We start from the raw sequence: 5,390 nt of genomic DNA on the forward strand, positions 1-5,390 counted from the left end.
TATTAGTTTCAGCTGTACAGCCCAGTGATTAGATAGTTATATAATTTACTAAGTGATAATTCCAATAAATCTCATACCCATTTGACATCGTACATGGTTATTACAATATTATTGACTATATTCCCTATGCTGTACTTGACATTTCCATGACTATTCTGTAACTATCAATTTGTACTGTTTAATCCCTTCACCTTGTTCACTCATCCCCCTAACTGCCCTCCCATCTGGAACCAACAAAACTTTATGTATATCTGTGAGTCAGTTTCTGTTCTGCTTGGTTGTTGATTTTTTAGATTCAACATATAAGTGAAATCTTCTGGAATTTATCTTCCTCTGTCTGACTTATTTCACTCAGCACAATACCCTCTAGGTCCAAGCATGTTGTTGCAGATGGCAAGATTTCATTCTTTTTATGGCTGAGTCATATTCCTTTGTATATATGTACCATGTCTTCATTCATTCATCTATTGATGGATACTTAGTTATGCCCATATCTTGACTATGGATTCAGTGTTTTGGGTTTCTTCAGATAAATACCCAGAAGTGGAATTGTTGGGTATCTTTGTTTCTTGTTATAGAGCCTTTGTTTTAAGTTTATTTTGTCTGGTATAAGTATTGCTAACCCAGGTTTGTTTGTTTTTTCTGTTTCCATTTTCATGAATTATCTTTTTACATCACCTTATTTTCAGTTTGTTTGTGTATTTTGATCACACGTGAGTCTCCTGTAGACAGCAAATGTAAGGGTCTTATTTTCTTATGCATTCAGCCACCATATGTCTTTTGACTGCAACATTTAATCCATTTGCATTTAAAGTAATTGTTGATGGACATATATTTATTGCCATTTTAGTATTCATATTTATAATCCTTTTTCTGTTCTTCTTAAAGAAGACCCTTTAACATTTTATGTAATACTAGTGTGGTGGTGATAAACTCCTTTAGTTTTTTTCTTGTCTGGGAAGTTCTTTATATGTCCTGTGATTCTAAATGATAGCTTTGCTGGGTAGGGGTCTATGCTTTTCATCAATTTCAATATTTCTTGTCAATCCCTTTTGGCCTGAAAAGTTTCTGTTGAGATATGCTCTAACAGTCTTATGGGTAACTAATTGCTTTTCTCTTGCTGCTTTTAAGATTCTTCCTTTGTCTTTAACCTTTGGCATTTTAATTATGATGTGTCTTTGTGTAGGTCTCTTTGTATTCATCTTGTTTGGGATCTCTGTGTTTTCTGGACCTGAATGTCTATTTCTTTCACCAAGTTAGGGGAGTTTTCTGTCATTATTTTTTCATGTAGGTTATCCTATGATGCAAATATTGGTACACTTGAAGTTGTCACAGAGGTTTCTTTTACACTATTCTCACTTTTTAAATTCTTTTATTTATTTATTTTTTTTGCTGTTCTGATTGTGTGTTTGCTGCTACTTTGTCTTCCAAATCATTGATTTGATCACTGCTTCATCTAATCTGCTATTGATTCCTTCCAGTGTCTTCTTCATTTCAGTCATCATATTATTCATTTCTGACTGGTTGTTTTTTAATGTTTCTATATTCTTTTTTATGCTGTTGACATTTTTGCTTAATTACTTGAGCATTCTTATATCCATTGTTTTGGAATCTGTATCTGGTAATTTTCTTGCATCCATTTCATTTAGTTCTTTTCTGGAGATTTTCTTCCTGTTTTTTAATTTGGGACATATTTTTTTCTATCCATTTTGGCTGCTCCCCCATGTTTATTTCTAAATATTAGGTAGATTTTCTATGTCTTCCAGTTTTTGTAGAGGCCTTATGTAGTTGGTGTTCTGTTTGGCTCAGTGGTGCAGTCTCCTGGGTTACTTGAGCTGGCATTCCGGGTGTACCCCGTGTGTAGACTGTGTGCACTCTCCTTTTGTAGTTGATCTTTGATTGCTATTGCATATCAATGGGAGAGATTGACCCCCCAGGCTGATTGGTAATAAAGACAAGTTGTATCTACAGTAGAAGAGCTGCTATCCAGGAGCCAACCCCACAGAGCAGGGCTTGAGTGGGGCTCTGGTGCCCACCAAGTTCACCCCTTGAGTGTGTCACTGATGGAGGTGATTGAGCATGGTCTAAAACTGTCCACCAGATATGCTGGCTCTGGGGCCTCCTGGGAGGTGTAGGCTAAAATCAGCTGCTGTCTGTGCCCTGCCTATGGCCACCTGGCATTAGCTACAGAACAATTTACAGATGGCTGCTACTTGTGCTGGGCTTGGAGATCCCAAGGAGAGGCCAAGATGTGAACTGAAGCCAGATGCTGCTAATACCATGCCTGTGGCCACTTAGCAAGAGGCAGTACAGGGCACACTGAGGCCAGATGCTGCTTGTTTGAAATCTGTACATTTTTGAGACATTTGAAGAAAGTTCCTAGTATGAACCAAGACAGATTGTTTGTATGGAAAAGCCACTGGAAATGGCTTGGGTGGACCAGCAAGTGGGATGGAGTCTCAGGGAATCATCATGGTGGGGTAAACAGTTTTATCCAGATTGATGGAGACTCAGATATGGCACTATCTGCAGACTCTGTTGGAGGAGAGCTCATCAAAGGAACTCGGACTGAGCACTTCTGTCTGGAAGAAAGCTGCGTCTCCAACTTTTGCCCCCAAACCAGACAATTCAGTTGCTTCTCTGTGTACATTGTGCCTTTCAAGCCACTGCTCCAGTGCTGGAACTCAGAGTGAGTGAATTGGAGTAAGTCTGTGCACTGTCCCTTTAAAAAATTTTTTTTTTAAATTTATTTTTAGAGAGAGAGGAAGGGAGGGAGAAAAAGAGGGAAAGAAACATCAATGTGTGGTTGACTCTCGCATGCCCCCAGTTGGGGACTTGGCTCACAACCCAGGCATGTGCCCTGACTAGGAATAGAACCAGCAACCCTTTGGTTCACAGATTGGCACTCAGTCCCTTGAGCCACACCAGCTAGGGCTGCACTGTCATGCCCCTAATGAAGAAATGGAGAAATACTACAAGGCGATGGAGCAGATCAAGCAGCAGGCCATGGAGGAGAACATAATGAAATCCAACATTGACAAGAAGTTATCTGCACTCTACGATGCCATGGAGGCAGAGCTCATGTTCAGCACCATGGGACTCATGACCCTGAATGACATGAAAGCCAAGCAGAAGGCACTGGTGAAGGAACAGGAGAAGCAGCTGGCCAAGAAGGAGCAGTCAAAGGAGCTGTAGTTGAAGCTGGAGAAGCTGCGAGAGAAGGAGCACAAGGAGGCCAAGCAGATCGCTAGTCTCCCCTTCACTCTGGGGGAGGAGAGCAGGTGGTGAGGAGGAGCAGCAGCTGGCCATATATGAGGAGGAGTTGGAAGAGATCACCACAAAGAAGAGGAAACTGGGGAAGAACCACATGTGGACACACACTTTTTGTTGATGCCAAAGAGGAGAATTGGCTTCTTGAAGAGCTATGCAGCAAGGGTGGGAAGCCAAGCAAGAGGAGATTGAGAGCAAGGACATTGAAATCACCTTCAGTTACTGGGATGGCTCCAGGGAACTGGCAGACAGTCAAGATGAAAAAAGGCAACACCGTGCAGCAATTCCTGTAGAAGGCGCTTGAGATCTTGAGCAAAGACTTCAGTGAGCTTGGGTCAGCAGGGTGGAGCAGCTCATGAACATAACAGAGTACCTAATGACACCTCATCACCTCAGCTTCTGTGTCATTGTCCCAAGAGAAGAATGGGCCACTTTTTAATTTCTATGCTCTTGATAATGTGCTGCAGCTCAGTGATGCCACTGTGAAGAAGGACAAGTCACAAGCAGGCAAAGTGGTGCTATGGAGCTAGTAGGAGAAGAACCAGCAGATTTTCCCTGCCAACCACTGGGAACCCTACCATCCCAGAGTGGGACAATACACAGGTGGATGCTGAGGTGGAGCAGACTTCTTTATGTTCTTAGTTATAGGACCTCTGTTCAGCTAGACTTCAGGCAGTTCTGCATGATGGTTGCTCTGTAGTTTAGTTGTAATTCTGATGTGGTTGTGGGAAAATGTGAGTACTGCAATTTACTTATGCCATCATATTGACAGGAGCTTAGAAGGTAGTTTCTGTAAATGTTTTGTTTTTCTTTATCTCATTTTCATTTGCAATCTCTTCTCCTACCACCCACCTCCTTATTTCTGGCTTCCAAATGCTCTTCTTATTTTAATTTCTGGTTCTCTAAAACAATCTACTAGCCCTCTATGAATACTGCTCAGATTCTTCTTGATATATATGTATATATGTATATATATGTGTATATATCCCTGGCTGGTTTGGCTCAGTGGATTGAGCGTCGGCCTGCGAGCTAAGTGTCACTGGTTCGATCTTCCAGTCAGGGCACATCAGAGAAGGACAACTCTGATTCCAAAAACCTCCGCTGCCTTGCGGCATACCTCTTCAGGGGAAAGGCTAAGGGAGTAAACCCCGACAGAAAATCCGGAGCCGGAGTCCCTAAGGCGGTTTGACGTTGTAGTCAACACCGGCAACTCCTGCGGTGCACCTGAAGCAAAGCTGTATTGACTCCGTCTTTCCCTTGGACCCTTCAGCTGCGAAGAGACGGGGGGTCTGCTGCATGGGCAACAGCAGACCCTCCATATCACCCTGCCCAGGCTTTGTAGCTTCAGCTTCACTGGAGAGGACACTCCAGCGTCATCGCAAGATGTCGATTCAACACGGGAGGAGACAGATGCCGTGTCACTCCCGAGTCGGACTGCACAGCCATTCTCGGCGGTGCAGATAGACTCTTAAGAAGCTACACCATCGTCTCTCGAGACGGACGGCTGCCGACGACGATATATATATAATACTCATAGTGTCAATCATTAGTTGACTGGATCAATGATTTCAGACTAAACACTTCTGATATGAGAGCTCGTTATTTAAAATATTTTCCAAAAAATTATTTTAAACCAATAAAAAGTTTGCAAAATGGGCAAAATGCATCTCTATATCTTGCACCAAGATTCACTGAACTTTTAACTTTTACCATATTTGGTTAAACTTTCTCTTTCTGTCTGAAATACATTCAGGAATAAAGCAAACACTCCATCTGTACACTCATCTTCCAGGAGTTCCAGGTATTCAGAGAGAAAGAACTGGAAAACCTCACTGAAGTATTTTATACTAAAGTGTGATTGAAGTCTAACCACTTGAGGGAGCATTTGCACTTAATAAGATGAAGTTGTTAATCCACTTAAATCTGTAATAGGGGATATGATGTGGGTATATTAGATGATTATTAGTGGAACAAACTTTTGGTGATGCTTTCCCCCTCTAGCCCAACATTATGAGCCTTCCCTGCCATGGGGTATGCGTTTCAACTACACACTAATATTCCCTGTATTCCTAACTTATCCTTAAAGTGGCCTTGTGATCTGGATGTGGCAAATCAAAAGT

The 5,390-nt window shown here is 41.9% G+C and overlaps 1 pseudogene; it reads left to right on the top strand.

Annotated features, from left to right (window-relative positions):
• The first annotated feature begins 2,982 nt into the window (after nucleotides 1-2,982).
• On the top strand, nucleotides 2,983-3,884 carry LOC150003245 (protein FAM50A pseudogene; annotated as a pseudogene).
• Nucleotides 3,885-5,390: the final 1,506 nt, after the last annotated feature.

Source organism: Furipterus horrens, unplaced genomic scaffold, assembly GCF_987537825.1.
Source record: "Furipterus horrens unplaced genomic scaffold, mFurHor1.1.pri manual_scaffold_8, whole genome shotgun sequence".
NCBI lineage: Eukaryota > Metazoa > Chordata > Mammalia > Chiroptera > Furipteridae > Furipterus > Furipterus horrens.